Source organism: Scyliorhinus torazame, chromosome 14 (assembly GCF_047496885.1).
Source record: "Scyliorhinus torazame isolate Kashiwa2021f chromosome 14, sScyTor2.1, whole genome shotgun sequence".
NCBI classification, from domain to species: Eukaryota; Metazoa; Chordata; class Chondrichthyes; order Carcharhiniformes; family Scyliorhinidae; genus Scyliorhinus; species Scyliorhinus torazame.
In genome coordinates, this window is record NC_092720.1 from 106,678,088 (window position 1) to 106,696,392 (window position 18,305).

An 18,305-nucleotide genomic window follows, 5' to 3' on the forward strand; every position below is an offset into this window, starting at 1 on the left:
CTTGTTTGCACTGGCAATTGAGCCGCTGGCCATGGCACTGAGGGAGTCTAGGAACTGGAGGGGATTGGTCCCCGGTGAGGGGGGGGGGGGAGGAGAAGACAGAACACCGGGTGTCTTTATATGCTGATGACCTGTTATATGTTGCAGACCAGTGGAGGGGATGGCGGAGGTTATGTGGATCCTTAGGGAGTTTGGGGACTTCTCGGGCTATAAGCGCAACGTGGGGAAGAGTGAGCTCTTTGTGGTGCATGCAGGAAAGGGGGATCGACGAGCTACCACTGAAGAGGGCGGAGAGGAGCTTCCGATACCTGGGGATCCAGGTAGCTAGGAGCTGGGGGGCCCTGCACAAGCTCAATTTGACACGGTTGGTGGAGCAGATGGAGGAGGACTTAAAAGAGATGGGATATGCTGCCACTCTCCCTGGCGGGTAGGGTGCAGTTGGTCAAGATGACGGTCCTCCCGAGGTTCCTGTTTGTGTTCCAGTGCCTGCCCATCCAAATCCCCAAGGCTTTTTTAAAGCGGGTAAGTAAGAGTATTATGGGATTTGTATGGGCGAATAAGACCCCGAGGGTGTTTTTGGAGTGTAGCAGGGACGGGGGGGGGGGGGGGGGGGGCTGGCGCTGCCGAATCTATGTGGCAGCGCCAGAAGCTGCCGAAGCTAATGTGGCGATGATCCGTAAGTGGGTAATGGAGGGAGAGGGGCGTGGAAGAGGCTAGAGGTGGCGCCTCGTGTGGGTACAAGTCTGGAGGCGTTGGTGACGGTTCCGCCGACAAGGTACACCACAAGTCCGGTGGTGGCGGCGACTCTGAAGACCTGGGGGCAGTGGAAGCGAGGTGGGGGCCTCGGTCTGGTCCCCGATACGAGAGAACCACAGGTTCGTTCCAGGTCGGATGGATGGGGGATTTCTGAGCTGGCATCGGGCTGGGATTAAAAGAATGGGGGACCTATTCATCGATGGGACTTTTGCGAGCCGAGGGGCGCTGGAGGAGGAATTTGGGTTACCTCCCAGGAATGCTTTTAGGTACATGCAAGTGAGGGCGTTTGTGAGACGGCATGTGAGGGAATTTCCGCTGCTCCCAGCATAAAGGATTCAGGACAGGGTGATTTCGGGTGTATTGGTTGGAGAAGGCAAGGTCTCGCCGATCTGCTGCAGGAGGCGGAGGAGGCCTCGGTGGAGGAGTTAAAGGGTAAGTGGGAGGAGGAGCTGGGGGAAGAGCTGGATGAAGATCTGTGGGCTGATGCTCTGAGTAGGGTTAATTCTTCCGCCTGCGCCAGGCTCAGCCTAATACAGTTCAAAGTTGTCCATAGGGCGCATATGACAGGGGCGAGGATAAGTAGGTTTTTTGGGGTGGAGGACAGGTGTGTGAGGTGCTTGGGGAGCCCAGCAAATCACGCCCACATGTTCTGGACATGCCCGGTTCTGGAGGGGCTCTGCGAGGACTATGTCCAAAGTTGTGAACACCCGGGTCAAGCCGAGCTGGGGGATAGCACTATTTGGAGTATCGGACGAGCCGGGAGTGCAGGAGCCGAAAGAGACCGGAGTTCTGGCCTTTGCGTCCCTGGTAGCCCGGCGATGGATCCTACTAATGTGTAGGGCTGCAAAACCCCCAATCGTGGAAGCTTGGATTAACGATATGGCAGGGTTCATCAAGCTGGAAAGGATAAAGTTTGCCTTGCGAGGGTCTGTGCAGGGGTTCTCCAGGTGGTGGCAACCGTTCCTAGACTTTCTCGCGGAACGTTAGGTGGAGGTCAACAGCAGCAGCAACCGGGGGGTGGGGGGCGTTTGGTTTTTCTGTTTTGTTTAGGTTAGAGTGGGGCGTTTTTCCTTACTGGCGTGTTTATTTGTTAAAGAGGGGTTATTGTATTTTGGTGGAAATCTCATGTACAATTTTTGCTTGTTTTGTGCGTTCTTTTTTTTTCTGGTTGAAGTGTTATGTTGAAAATCTGAATAAATATTTTTTAAAAAAAGAAATTGAGTCAAAAAAACAACTGACATCACAGGATACTAGTAAGTTGATTGGCTGGTAAGTGCTTGGTGTAAGAGATTGTCTATTAATAGCTTAAGACACCAGCGTTAAGGTAGATTTGTAAATAAACATAATTAACAACTTTTATATGTAATAAATTCAAATATCTACAACACATACCTGTTTAATGAAGAAATGTATAACTTTTAGTAAGTGGCACGAGCATTAAAGATGCAAGGTAAATTGTAATGTAAATAAGAATTATGCTAAGTTAATGAAGAAAGTAATTAAGTTAATTCACTACTGTGCTGAAGGAGGCCATTCAGCCCATCAAGTCTGCATCAACCCTTTGAAAGAGCACCTCATCTCGGCCCACTCCCCCACCCTATTCCCCCTAACCCCACCTAACCTTTCGGGACACTAAGGGGAAATTTATTATGGCCAATCCACCTAACCTGCATGTCTTTGGACGTTGGGTGGAAACCGGAGCACCCGGAGGAAAGCCACACAGACACGGGAGAACGTATAAACTAATGAGAGTTTAAACTAATGTGGCAGGGAGATGGGAACCGATGCAGGAAGTTGGAAGGGAGTAAAACAGGGACAGAAATAAAAGGCAGTAAGGGGGAAAGTGTAAGGCAGAGAAGCCATAGTCAAAAATCAAAAAGGGCGACAGTACAAGGTACAATGACTGAGGGGAGCTCAGTGAATAGGACCAGGAATACTAAAAGAAATAAAACGGGAAGTGAAAACATTAATGGTAAGCGACGCGGCAGGTTGTTACATGAAGATATGGGTTCAACGACAAGGAAAATTAGGAGAAAGGTTAAGAGGAGATATAACTTAGGAGAGGTTACTGATCGAGGTGTTAAGATTCAGAACAGAGGTAAAAAAGCCAACATAAGTGTTCTTTACCTGAATGCTCGTAGTATTCGGAATAAGGTAAATGAGTTGATGGCGCAAATCATCGTGAATGACTATGATTTAGTGGCCATTACTGAAACATGGTTAAAGGATGGTCACGACTGGGAGTTAAATATCCGAGGGTATCAAACTTTTCGGAAGGACAGAGTGGATGGTAAGGGAGGTGGTGTAGCTCTGTTATTTAAGGATGACATCCGGGCAACAGTAAGGGATGACCTGTGCTATGGAGGATAAGGTTGAATCTATTTGGGTGGAAATCAGGAATAGTAAGGCGAAAAAGTCACTGATAGGAGTAATCTATAGGCCACCAAATAGTAACATTATGGTGGGGCAGGCAATAAACAAAGAAATAACAGATGCATGTAGAAATGGTACAGCAGTTATCATGGGGGATTTTAATCTACATGTTGATTGGTTTAACCAGGTCGGTCAAGGCAGCCTTGAGGAGGAGTTTATAGAATGTATCCGCGATAGTTTCCTAGAACAGTATGTAATGGTACCTACGAGGGAACAAGCGGTCCCAGATCTGGTCCTGTGTAATGAGACAGGATTGATTCAGGATCTCGTAGTTAGGGATCCTCTCGGAAGGAGCGATCACAATATGGTGGAATTTAAAATACAGATGGAGGGTGAGAAGGTAAAATCAAGCACTAGTGTTTTGTGCTTAAACAAAGGAGATTACAATGGGATGAGAGAAGAACTAGCTAAGGTAGACTGGGAGCAAAGACTTTATAGTGAAACAGTTGTGGAACAGTGGAGAACCTTCCAAGTGATTTTTCACAGTGCTCAGCAAAGGTTTATACCAACAAAAAGGAAGGACGGTAAAAAGAGGGAAAATCGACCGTGGATATCTAAGGAAATAAGGGAGAGTATCAAATTGAAGGAAAAAACATACAAAGTAGCAAAGATCAGTGGGAGACTAGAGGACTGGGAAATCTTTAGGGGCCAACAGAAAGCTACTAAAAAAGCTATAAAGAAGAGTAAGATAGATTATGAGAGTAAACTTGCTCAGAATATAAAAACAGATAGTAAAAGACACCACTGTTTTAAAAAGGAGGTAGGCAGAAAGCAGGTAATTATAGGCCAGTGAGCTTAACTTCGATAGTAGGGAAGATGCTGGACTCTATCATCAAGGAAGAAATAGCGAGGCATCTGGATGGAAATTGTCCCATTGGGCAGACACAGCATGGGTTCATAAAGGGCAGGTCGTGCCTAATTAATTTAGTGGAATTGTTTGAGGACATTAACAGTGCGGTAGATAGCGGGGAGCCAATGGATGTGGTATATCTGGATTTCCAGAAAGCCTTTGACAAGGTGCCACACAAAAGGTTGTTGCATAAGAAAAAGATGCATGGCATTAAGGGGGAAGTAGTAGCATGGATAGAGGATTGGTTAATTAATAGAAAGCAAAGAGTGAGGATTAATGGGTGTTTCTCTGGTTGGCAATCAGTAGCTAGTGGTGTCCCTCAGGGATCAGTGTTGGTCCCACAACTGTTCACAATTTACATAGATGATTTGGAGTTGGGGACCAAGGGCAATGTGTCCAAGTTTGCAGACGACACTAAGATAAGTGGTAAAGCAAAAAGTGCAGAGGATACTGGAAGTCTGCAGAGGGATTTGGATAGGCTAAGTGAATGGGCTAGGGTCTGGCAGATGGAATACAATGTTGACAAATGTGAGGTTCTCCATTTTGGTAGGAATAACAGCAAAAGGGATTATTATTTAAATGATAAAATATTAAAACATGCTGCTGTGCAGAGAGACCTGGGTGTGCTAGTGCATGAGTCGCAAAAAGTTGGTTTACAGGTGCAACAGGTGATTAAGAAGGCGAATGGAATTTTGTCCTTCATTGCCAGAGGGATGGAGTTTAAGACTAGGGAAGTTCTGCTGCAATTGTATATGGTGTTAGTGAGGCCACACCTGGAGTATTGTGTTCAGTTTTGGTCTTCTTACTTGAGAAAGGACGTACTGGCACTGGAGAGTCTGCAGAGGAGATTCACTAGGCTAATCCCAGAGCTGAAGGGGTTGGATTACGAGGAGAGGTTGAGTAGACTGGGACTGTACTCATTGGAATTTAGAAGGATGAGGGGGGATCTTATAGAAACATAAAAGATTATGAAGGGAGTAGATAGGATAGATGCGGGCAGGTTGTTTCCACTGGCGGATGAAAGCAGAACTAGGGGGCATAGCCTCAAAATAAGGGGAAGTAGATTTAGGACTGAGTTTAGGAGGAACTTCTTCACCCAAAGGGTTGTGAATCTATGGAATTCCTTGCCCAGTGAAGCAGTAGAGGCTCCTTCATTAAATGTTTTTAAGATTAAAGATAGATAGTTTTTTGAAGAATAAAGGGATTAAGGGTTATGGTGTTTGGGCCGGAAAGTGGAGCTGAGTCGACAAAAGATCAGCCATGATCTCATTGAATGGTGGAGCAGGCTCGAGAGGCCAGATGGCCTACTCCTGCTCCAAGTTCTTATGTTCTTATAAGCTCTAAACAGACAGTCAATGTCAGAATCAAACACGTGTCCCTGGTGCTGTGAGGCAGCAACGAGAACCACTCTGCCACCGTGCCGCCCAAATTATCTAGGTAAAGTAAGTAATTATGGCTGGACAGGTGCTATGTTGCAGCTGTAGAGTTATTGGATGCCAAGGCATTCCAGGACAAAAAGGTCTGCAGTAAGTGTAAGCAGAGGAATTCCGGCCAGGTTTTCGATCTGGAAGCTGAACAGGAGAGTAATATCTGAGCTCTTTGTCTCAGGAGTCGGTCACACCTCTAAGAGTATGGTCATCTGCTTTGGTCAGCATGGGGGACCGGAAGATGTGACCGTGAGTGAGGCAAGTAAAGGAATCGACAGATAGAAGTGGATGAGGCTCCAGTTTTGCTGTTGTCAAATAGTTTTGAGGCACTTGCAATCTCTGGATGAAAAAAAACATTGTAACAGTCCTCATTCGATAAAGTCAAGGCAATCAGGCAGAGTCAATATTGTTTTGTTCAAGGTAAATTATGTCTAACCAATTGATTGGTGTTATTTGAGGAAGTTACATAAGCTGTGGATAAAGGGGAATTAATGGATGTACTGTATTTAGATTTCCAGGAACATTTGAAAAGGTGCCACCTTTTTTCTTTTTATAGATTTAGAGTGCCCAATTTATTTTTTTCCAATTAAGGGGCAATTTAGCGTGGCCAATCCACCTACTCTGCACATCTTTGGTTTGTGGGGTGAAACCCACGCAAACACGGGGAGAATGTGCAAACTTCACACGGACATTGACCCAGAGCCAGGATCAAACCTGGGATCTTGGCGCCTTGAAGCAGCAGTGATAACCACTGCGCCACCGTCTTGCCCTAAAAGGTGCCACATATATAAATAAATAAGGATAAATAAAAGTTCATGGTGTAGGGAGTAATTGGCACAGATAGGTCGGTTAGCCGATAGGAAACCGCCATTAATTTGTCACTTTCTGGTAGGCAGGATGTGACAAATGGTGTCACAGAGATCGTAGAAACATAGAAAATAGCAGCAGGAGTAGACCATTCGGCTCTTAAAGCCTGCTTTGACATTCAATATGATCATGGCTGTACATTTATCTCAACACCACCCTTGCATGCACTCCTCCTACCCCTTGATCTTTGCATGCACTCCTCATACCCCTTGATCTTTTAGAGTCCAGAAGTTGATTTTCTTCTAATTATATTCTGTGACTTTGTCTCCAAAGTTTTCTGTGTTAGAAAATTCCAATGGTTCACCTCTGAGTGAAGACGTTTCTCATCTCAGTCCTAAATGGCCTACCCAATATCCTGAGACTGTGACCAGTTGTTCTGGACTCCCCAGCCAGAGGAAACAACATCCCTGCATCCAGTCTGTACAGCCGTGTCAGAATTTTATACGTTTTAATTAGATCCCCCCATATTTTCTAAATTCCAGTGAATGCAGGCCCAGTCCATCCAATCCCCCCATGTATGATAATCCTGCCATCCCAGGATCAGTGCTGGGGCCTCAATTGTTTACAATTTATATAAAGATTTGGATGAAGGGATATGAAATTGTTGCTAAATTTGCAGATGACACAAACTTAAGTAGAACTTGTGTGAAGAGGACATAGGAAGCTAAAAGAGTACAGATAGGATAGACGAGTGGGCAAAGATCTAGCAAATGGAGTATAAAGTGGAAAAAATATGAGGTTGCCTATTTTGACAAGACAAATAATAAAAATCATATCTAATTGGTGAAAGATTGCAGAGCACTGAGATGCAGAGGGATTTGGGTGTCTTAGTACATGAATCACAATGTTAGTATGCAGGTGCTGCAAGTAATTAGGAATGCTAATAGAATGTTAACATTTATTGGAAGGACAGGTGGCATGGTAGCACAGTGATTAGCACTGCTGCCTATGGCGCTGAGGACCCGGGTTCGAATCCCGGCCTTGGGTCACTGTCCGTGTGGAGTTTGCAGATTTTCTCCGTGTCTGTGTGGGTTTCACCCCCACAACCAAAGTTGAGCATGGCAGGTGGATTGGCCATGCTAAATTGCCCCTTAATTGGAAAAAAATAATTGCGTCCTCTAAATTTTTTTTAAAAAGGGGAAATTGAATATAAGAGTTAGGGAGATTATACCTCAGTTATGCAGGGCATTGGTGAGGCTGCATTTGGAGTATTGTGTAGAGTATTATCTCCTTATTTAAGGAAAGATGTAAATGTGTTGGAAGTTTTCCTGATTAAAACCAGGATGGCCAGGTTGTTTTTATGAGGAAAGGCTAGACAAACTAGGCTTGTATCTGCTGAAGTTTAGGGGAATTGATTGAAACCTATAAGATCTGAGGGGTCTTGGACGGATGGATGTGGAAAGGCATTTCCCTCCTGTGGGAGAATCTAGATCTAGGGATTACTGTTTAACAACAAGGGATTGCCCATTTAAGACAGATAATAAAATAATTTCTGAGGGTTGCGAAGCTTCGGAACTTTCTTCCTCAAAAGGTGTTTTAGATCAAATTTTCAAATAGTTTTCAGGCTAAAGTAGATAGATTCTTGATGAGTAAGGGAGTGAAAGGTTATCAGGGATAGGTAGGAATGTGGAGTTGAGGTTAAACTTAGATGGGTCAAGACCTTATTGAGTGATGGAGTGGGCTCAAAAGGCTGTGGCTTACTCCTAATTTGTATGTTATATCTGAAGATGTTTGGCAATCCCAACAAACACAATGAGTTATTTGCAGCAGTTAAGTCTTTTTTTTAAAAAAAAGCAAAAATCTTGCTATTATTTTCATAAATTACTGTTTGAAATTACATGACATTGCACATTGGGACGTCTAAACAGAGCATTATCTTAATGTAATCCTACTGATAAAGATTATTATTGTTCAAATGAAATGGGACAAAGGGCAGGGATAATTGCCGCAAGCATGCAGCCGTAATTTAATCTTGCATGCTAAAGCCATACATTTTGTCCTTATTTCTCTATTCCCTTAAGATTTGCTATGGAAAATGCCAGTATAAACATCCCATACCGTAAGCCCTCTTGCTATATTTAAATATGGATATGAGAGCAAAGACTATTTTAGAGGGTGTAGCTGGGGCATTTAATTGGGAGAGTGCAGACCGCATCACCTTCTTTCCTCCTCCCACTTAAGCCCAGGACGGGATGCTCGAGATGGGCTTGCCACACAAATGCTAATTAAGGTGGGCAAGGGGTGCGGTCCCTCATTTTAAGGTACTCAGTGGCTAATTAAGCAACTTGGCATTGAGAAGTGGGGGCTTGTGTGAGTCAATGTGTTGCCCTTTTTGCTGACTCCATCATGCCCTCATTCACCTTTGGTTTGAGGTCCCTTGTTGATCCTGGTCCTCTGCTTGATGCATTACCAGCAGCTGCCCCCACCCCTGGCGGCGCTGCCTGCAATGAAAAACTACCAAGATCTGGTCTGCAGATCTTGGGAGGTGGGATTTTTGCCCCAGGTTCCACAATCCTGGGAAAGGTCTGACAATGGGCAATTCCAGTGCCTGATAGGCACATAAAAACAGCGAGTCTTTCCCAATGGACGAGACCTGCAGCTCTGACGCCTGTGACCTGCTTTAAATTCCATAATACTATTTAAACACGGATGGAATACAAGTTTAGTGTCCAGTTGTGGTGGTATGGTGGTTTGGGAAAATGGAACCACGGTGAGCATGCATGATTCTTCCTAATTCCGAAGTCTCACATTATATTCTTGTATCTTTTAATCTATTCAATGCCACAATTAAAGTGGAAACTGCCAATGTTAACTTGCCAGATTATAATTATACCCCCTGCCACTAACGTATGAGTAATAGATATAGATGGAAAGGAATGAAGAATGTGGGGAGAGAAGGATAGTGGTGTGGAAAATGGAACTTGAATAAATGGGAGGCTGCCAAAAATAACCTACGCTTTTTTTTTTGTTCCGTCTGTCGTGATATTTTGAATTTATTTGAAACCAGGCTAAGATGTGAAAGTAGTGGGAGATCCCCCCTATATTGTAAGATAATGTACTGCTGTTTTCCAACAATGTAAAATGCACGCAAAACAAGTGCATTATTTTATCTGGCACGCAATATTTAGGGCTTATCATTTGTCTTTGTGATATTCAATTCAAATGGTTTGCAACAGTAATTTAGAAATGGGAAGTGCTTTCTTCTCTGCATTTATAATTTCAATAATTATACATTATTTTTTTGTCCAACAGGAATTGAATAGGGACAATTGGTTGATTTCCTTAAAATATTTAATAATGGAATGATTGCCTGAAAATAATGCATTTTTTGAAAACAACGTGGAAGATTACATAAGGAATTAATCCATATATTTATTTCAGAAGCCTGCAGGTTTTGCTTTTTTTAAAAACTCTACACTAGTTTTATTTGAAGGAAAATTTTCAAGCTCGCCTTTCTAGCTTTTCTTCAAATAATTTTGTAATATTTAATCTGGCAGTTACAGAAAATACACCCGTCAGTACTAATGCATCCGGAAAATGTACATGTTCAGAATACATTATCCAAATTCAGCTCACAGCATCACAGCTCTGACCAAGAAAACAAGGTTCAAGCTCAAGGATCTTTGCAGAAGGCTGAGACTTTCACATGTAACATTGGCCTAACAGAGAAAAGGCAATGCCATGGATGATTAATCTGTTATTGTGACATTTGTGGGGATTTTATTAATCAAACCATTTCTCAGTACATCAGAAATTTGCTTACTGAGTGAATGTAAGGGCAAGTCACAGGTGGAAAAAAATTAGTAAAGCATTTTGAGAGAGCAGTACAACCCAGTGACTGGAAAATATAATTAGAATGAAGAGTTTTAAATATGCTGAAGCCTTACAAAGAAATCTAAAGTGTTGAGGTGATGGGGAAAGATGAGTTGGAGTACGCTATTAACATTGCAACAATTTCAACATTAAAGGTGCATGAAGAGGAAGAATGTGTAAAGCAACATATTTTTAGCTTTGGAGAGAAAACAATGGTTAATAGTTGAGCAAAGCCTGATTAAGGAAATGAGGTATTCGTACAACAGTCTTCTAATTATAATTCCAGATAATTTTGCCAAGCCATTTTAAATGAATTGGCTTTCCCCTGCTTCCTAACATACTCTCCTGATATACTATTTTTGTATGGCAAATTAAGTTGGTAAACTATCATGGCTGAATTAACTCAGAGCAAGTTTGCCTCAGCATGCAGTAGAACATTATATGGCAGCAGAAAATTGCAAGATTGGTGGAACATTCCTATTTGCCCCATAGTAAAATCATTTGACAGAAATATCCAGGCTGATAGTCAATCCTGTTGACAAATGGTTGTTAATTTAAATTAGTTCTCATAAAATATAGAAAAACTGATTGTGCCGACAAAGAAAGGATTGAGATGAGAGAGAAATTACTTGTTGGATAACCAACTTTTTCTTGTATCCATTCCAGGAGAGCAAGGAGGTATCAGAGCTCCCCAGGTATTGAACTTGAATTCCAAAATTCCGTGCCTCCAAATGATCAGATGGTGTATATTGCTATATTATTCTTAGCATGCATTCCTGCTGAGGAATCTGAGGTTTTGGCGTATGCTTGTTTTCAACTGTAGTGCAGTGTTAATGCGGCATACTTTGGGCGTTGACCCAATTCAACAGTGCAATATGAAAGGCGCAGTTATTTCTTTTATAGGAAGATCACCGAGAAGAGATTTATTTGTACCGGTAACAAAAAGTGGCTGGAGGATAAAGTAGCAGATCACGAGCCCCACTAAAAGTATACTTCACCAAAGTGAACTGTGAAGGCCGAAGATGATTTGATTTACATTGGGAATTGCAGAGAAGAATTTGTCAATAGTCCTCCTGATCATGTCACTGATCACACCTGAGTGCCATACTCCAGCTATACACTTGAGTACATGCACTTGGCTCTTACAACATGTATACAGAGCTTCTCCAACTTCATAATCATAGAATCCCTACAGTGCAGAAGGAGGCCATTCGGCCCATCCTCATAAAGAGCACCCCACAATATCCCCATAACCGCACCTAGGGCCAATTTAATATAGCCAATCCACCTAACCTGCACACCTTTTGGATTGTGGGAGGAAACCAGAGCACCTGGAGGAAATCCATGCAGATACGGGGAGAAAGTGCAAACTCCACACAGTCACCCAAGGTTGGAATCGAACCCAGGTCCTTGGCGCTGTGAGGCAGCAGTGCTAACCACTGTACCATCGGATAATGTACACAATGATCTGACTTCTCCAACTTTATAAAATTATGGCTTTCTACTTTAACCAAGTGTTCTCTCTAAGTTGTGCAGAATTCTGATAACAAGCTGTGCTCTTTAAGATACTGTCAAATGTAAAGGTGCTGCCCATAACACAAAGATTTAGAGCGATCATTCCCCTCACCCCTGTGAATACGGACTGCAGTTTATTTTGCTTGTATCAGTGAGTTTAATTTTTAATTAAGGAAGGGAACACTTGGAAGATCATTAATATAACTAGCACAAATAAAGATATAATAATTTTGTAATTAATTTTACTTTTTATTGCCCAATTTCAACAATGCCATGTGTTCCATGCCAATTTTCAAGTTCCTTCCACTTCATGACCTCATCACCTGTTCTGGAATTGGAAACTAAATTTATTTATTTTTTAAAGTTTTAGCTGGTTAGGTCACACTGACCTGTATAACATCGCAGTGATATACCTGACACAAGTCTTGGAACAGTTAAGAGAATCAGCGTATCATTAACATATACTGGCTGAGTGCAGGTGTTTTGTTAACTAGTGGAGAACCTCTATCCAATAACATTAGTAATAATTTGTCAGGTAACACAACTTGATTTTTCACACTCTAGGGATACTATTTGTATATAATTGGGGTGAAGATAATTAAGTTTCTATCGCAAATGCTAAATGACCCTTGCACTGGTATCTGGTTTTCATAATAGAATCATACTTTCCATTCAGCAGACTGTTCACTCAGACAGGAAACATTTTCTTCCATATTTCCATTAGAATGCTAAGATTAGGAAGCAATATTAGTTTATACTTTGCAGTAGCCATGCTAACGATTATTTGATTAATTTTACAGGAACAAAAATCTAGGCTTTTCAAAGTTTATATACAACATATGTAGATGTGTGTCATGTATACTAATGGACGATGTGTTGATTTTTATTCCTCTTTTACTTTGTCCAAGTTTCTAACTTTTATTGTCAATTGTAGGCTGATTGGCAATCAAAGTGGCCAGAAACAGATGTGGTTAACCACTTAAAATCTAATCATACTAACATTCACTAATTAAGCTATCACAGGTAGGAAATTTCATAACCTGGTATGAATATTGTGCTCGAGACAAGGATCTCAACATTTTTGTGGTTTCTCGTCTAATTCTGCCCCATTCTCCCAGAGCTCACCTTGTTCCTTTTTTTTGAGTTTAAAAAAAATTCCAAAGAATTTATTGGTTGTGGGGCTGAGACTCACGCAAACATGGGGAGAATGTACAAACTCCACGTGGGCAGTGACCCGGGGCCAGGGCCGTCGGCATCGAGAGGTAGCAGTACTAACCACTGTGCCACCGTGCCACCCCATTCACTTAGTTCCCAAGACATATCTATTGCTCTTTCAATCTCCATCCCACTTAATTTTTGACCATTTAACTCCTCTTCCTAACCTCATGCTAGCTATCAGAGTGTAGTCATCTTTGCCCCATCTCTCCGATTCAGATTCGCATGCCCCCCCCCCCCCCCCCCCCGAGAAAAAAATCCTTGACTCAGTGTCCACTCCAAACACCACTCCCATTTCCAACTTCTAAAAAATCCTTGAACATATAATAGATTTCCAACTCTTTGCATTTCTTTGGAAATTCTCTGTTTAAATTTCTCTGGTCGGTTTTTGCCCTTTCTCAGCATTAAAGCTGTATTATATTCTCTGTATCTGTGATACTTTATTCTGATTTTTACAGAATTTGATAGATTGACATAATTTTTCCATTGATTTGAAAATGTCTCACTCCATGGAACTTTCCTCTCAGTTCTATTCCCATCTATCTGAAATCAGCCAATGTATCTGAAGCAATGGTTTCTCTTTCCCTGTGCAGATGATCTCACCTCCACCGTCTCCTCATTATCTACAATAATATGTGTGATACTGTTGACCTTTACATCTCTACTGCTACCTTTAAGCCTTCATTTATTTTCATGCTTCAGATTTCCTTGCTGACATCAAGTTTTGGATGATTCACAAATTCCTTCAGCTCAGCATTGTGCAAATCAAAGCAATCCTGTCAGCCCCTGGTTCACACTCGAGTTCCTCACCGATTCTATACTCCTCCCTAATCATTCAGGCAAAATCCAATCTGTAGCCTTGGGATTTGTTTGATCTGAAGTTGCCATTAAATATCATTCCATTAGCAGAACCGCTTCATTCTACATAATTTCCCTGATCCGACCCAGGCTATTCACTCCACACGAAACATCTTGTAAACGTCTTGTGCATCGACTGCTGAAACTGTCATTCATGTCACCATCACCGCCAGACTTGATTACTCCCATTGTTCTCCTTGTTGGCCTTCCACCCTCCACTTAATCTCTCAAATTTTGCTTTGCATATCCTGTTTCGTACTGGACTGCATTGCAGTCACTTATCACCTCCATCTCTGCTGACTTGTCCAGTCTCCTCATTTAAAATTCTTGTCCATGCTCTTGGCAAACCCTATCTTTATCTCTCTTTTCCTGGTTTCCCTCCCAAAAGTGATGTTGCTCTTGAATTTGAATCTATGTGCTTTGCTCCTACCATTGATGGCTGTGGGTTCACCTGTCTCAGTCTTATTCTTTGAAACTCCCACTACGATCTCCATCTTCTACTTTCTTTCATCTCTGAAAGCCTCCATTAACCAAACATTTATTTATTCCTCCAATCTTATGTTTCTGGCTCAGTGTTTGTTTTCCTTGCACGTACTTTTGAAGTGCTTTGGGATGTTTCTCATGTTAAAGGTGCTATATAAATGCAGTTTGTCGTTTTTGGTGCAGGAGCCTTGGTAAGCTCCACAAAATCTATGTATTCTTTTGGCACCTTTGTTCCCTGCTTCTTTTCATGTGGTGAGGAAGATGATTACTCTGATCAAATTCAATCATATTATCCTTTCACTTCAAATATACTTACTCTTCAGCACTTTCAACATTAATGTACCTTTTTTAACCTACTTTTCTCTGGAGGGGTACTCCGCAGTATATTGTTGCCTGTAAAGAGTTTGTGCAAAATATTTCATATTATCCTTCTTTGAATATTTTTCTATTCATATTTATCAATTTATTCATGAGGTATGAGCATTGCTGACAAGGCCAGCATTCTTGCCCATCACTAATTACCTGTGAGGTGGAGGTGAACGGAATCAGGGTTATGAACTTGACAATCCGCCATGATCATAATGAATGTTAGAGTAGGTTTGAAGGCCGAATGGCCTCCTCTTCCTATTTTTCTGTGTTTGGTGTCAATATGGCCACAGTGCTATCAGGAAGGTGTTTCAAAATTTTGACAAAGTGACCATGAAGGAGCAGTGATTTAGTTCCAAGTAAAGATGGTTTGTGACTTTGTGAGGACCTTGGTAGTGTTCCCATGCATTTGCTACCCTTGTCTTCTCTATGGTAGAGGCCACAGGTTTAGAAGATACTGTCAGAAGAGCCGTGGCGAGTTTCTGCTGTGCATCTTCTACATCAGTGTTCTTCAAACTTTTTTTCCAGGGACCCATTTTTACCAACCTGCCGACCTGCGTGACCCACCATTTTCTTTTGCCTTGTTTGCTGCTGACAAAAATGGGGGAAATGGTTTTATGTCCCTTTGACCCTCGTACACGCTCCTCCAATGGAACCTGTTGGATGAAGGTGAAGCCTTCCGGTGTCGGAAAGTATGGAGTCTCCATCTGTCCAAAGTTCTGCATTTTCTTCCTGTAAAATTGTGTCAAATAAAAGCCCCCATAATTTGTAAAAAAAAAATGAATAAAATAAATGAAAAAAATAAAAATAAAATGAATGAATAAACTCCCCCCCCCCCCCCCCCCCCCCCCCCCCGCCCCCCCGAACTTGTAAAACAAAAAGCTGCGACTGTTTAAAAAAGAAAAAGTGGCCGCACTGGGCATGCGTGCCCGATCATCGGCGCGCATGCGCATAGATTTGCGCATGTACGCCGATGAACTGGCACGCAAGTGCAGTGCGGCCACATTTTTTTTTACTTGTTCGCGGTCAAGGCCGCTTGCAGCCGCCGTTATTAACAGCCGGCTGTTGGGCACAGATTTGTGCGATCGGGAGCATCGGCAACGAATGGCTCCGCGACCCATCCCGCGGGTCGCGCCCCTGAGTTTGACAATACCTGTTCTACATGGTATGCACCTATTCTACTGTGCAAGGGAAAGGTTTAATCTCCTGCCCTCTTTGTTTTAATCAGTTGCACTTCCAGTCTAACTGCACTGCTTTCCTAGAAGTGTGTTCTGTCAGCCAACTTTTTGTTGAGTTTATACAAAAGCAAAATACTGAGAGTAAATGTGTAATGCTGTGTGGATGGATGATCAAGTGAGCTGCTTTATCCTTTGGTGTCACACTTGTGTTTTCGAAGCAGCTCTTATCCAAGCAAATGGTGAGTATTCTATAAGACTGCCTTGTAGATGATGGACAGGCCTTGCTGAGTCAGAAGGTGAGTTACCCACTACAAAATTCCCAACCTCTGACCTGCATTTATAGTTGCAGTATCTGTATGGTTGGTCCTACCAGGTTTCTGTTCAATTGTAACCCCCAGATGTTAATGTTGGGAGAATCAGTGGTGATGTTATTTCCAGAGTATTTCCCTACCCAACTTTGACTAATGCTTCTGTCCTATGATCAGCTAACATATTCTACTGTCAGGAGTAGATAAGACATTGTTGTAGGCAAGCTGCAGCATGGGTGTCTGCGGCCCATCAGGGTTCTGAGTACGGCCCTTTCACAGCGCCAGGGTCCCAGGTTCGATTTCCGCTTGGGTCACTGTCTTTGTGGAGTCTGCACGTTCTCCCCATGTGAGCGTGGGTTTCCTCCAGGTGCTCCTGTTTCCTCCCACAAGTCCCGAAAGACTTGCTGTTAGGTAATTTGGACATTCTGAATTCTCTCTCCGTGTACCCGAACAGGCGCTGGAATATGGCGACTAGGGGCTTTTCACAGTAACTTCATTGCTGTGTTAATGTAAGCCTACTTGTGACAATAAAGATTATTATTATTGTTACGATGCTATCAAATGTCACAGGGCGATTGTTAGATTCGCTCTTGTTGGAGAATGGTCATTGTCTAGCTAGCGTTCGTAAACAGAGGGATTGAATTTAAGAGCCGTGAGGTGATGATGCAGCTGTACAAAACTTTGGTAAGGCCACATTTGGAGTACTGTGTACAGTTCTGGTCGCCTCATTTTAGGAAGGATGTGGAAGCTTTGGAAAAGTGGGTTTCCTCCAGGTGCTCCGGTTTCCTCCCACAGTCCAAAGATGTGCAGGTTAGGTGGATTGGCTGTGATAAATTGCCCTTAGTGTTGGGCGGGGTTGCTGGGTTGTGAGGATAGGGTGGAGGTGTTGACCTTGGGTAGGGTGCTCTTTCCAAGAGCCGGTGCAGACTCGATGGGCCGGGTGGCCTCCTTCTGCACTGTAAATTCTATGATAATCTATGATTAATCTGGGACAAAGGTTCGGCACAACATCGTGGGCCGAAGAGCCTCTTCTGTGCTGTATTTTTCTATGTTCTATGACTGCTTTTTGCCACTATTGACCCAAGTCTGAATGTTGCCTAGATTTTGCTGCATGCAGAATGGACTATTTTCAGTATCTCAGGAATTACGAATGGTACTGAAAACTGCAATCTTCAGCGAATATCTCCACTCTAACCTTATGATGGAGGGAAGAGCACTGAAACAGTTTCAGATTCTTGGGCCTTGTATATCCTGACAAGCTCTTGCTTCAGCCCATCTATGGCTAATTCCCTCATCGTCCATATCTTTGTCACTTTTAGACTCACCTACTTCATTGCGCTTCTCCTTCCTCCAGCATTTGTAAATTGAGCCTAACTCTTGTCCTAATCCATTCATTGCCTCCTGTGATCTACCTTCAGTCCAGGTTCCCCAACGATTTCTATTTAAAGTTCTCATCCTCCTATTTTCACTGGTTTCACTTCTCTGACCAGTAATTTATCTGAAATTGGTTAGCAATAAACTTAAAAGAAATAACTTGTACTTAGCATCTGACAACATTCCTGAGTGAATCACTGTTGTAATGTTGAGAAATGTTCTTGGTGGGCGACTTTCTCCCCGCAGTTACCCACACTATTCCTAGATTTCTTGATTGGTGGTACAGGAAGGGAAAGGTTTAATCTCTAGCCCTTTCTCTTTGTTTTGATCAGTTGCACTTCCAGTCTAACTGTGCTGCTTTTCTCGGAGTGTGTTCAGTCAGCCAATTTTCTGTTGAGCTTATACAAAAGCAAAATACTGCAGATGCTGGAAATCTGAACGAGAAACAAATGCTGGAAATATTCAGCTCGGGCAACATCTGGAGGGAAAACCAGCATTAACTTTTCAAGTTGATAACTTTCCCATTGAACCTGCTTGAACATGGCATTGCTTGTTCTGAATGTTTACTGCAGGTGTTAGAATATGTTAGTGAGCTGCTTACTGTCACAAACCAATATGGATAGAATATTTGATTGCTGATTTGTTTCCTTTTGGGAAAGCTCATAGACTACCTAGTCTCCCTTTGAGGTGTTTCAATTTTTTAACAAACTATTGAAAATTATAAGCTTTTGGGAAATAAAAATCTTGAATGTGAGTTTGTATCAAAACTATATTATAGCTTCAACCAAAGATCCCTTCAAGAGATCAAAAGTCAGAATAAGCATGAGGCAGCACCTATCAAAGTTCTAATCCAGTGTTTTAT

The 18,305-nt window shown here is 42.5% G+C and overlaps 1 protein-coding gene across 4 annotated transcripts in view; it reads left to right on the top strand.

The window, feature by feature from the left end:
- Nucleotides 1–18,305, top strand: part of gigyf2 (GRB10 interacting GYF protein 2) — a 261,643-nt gene that overhangs the window by 142,817 nt on the left and 100,521 nt on the right. The window lies entirely within an intron of this gene.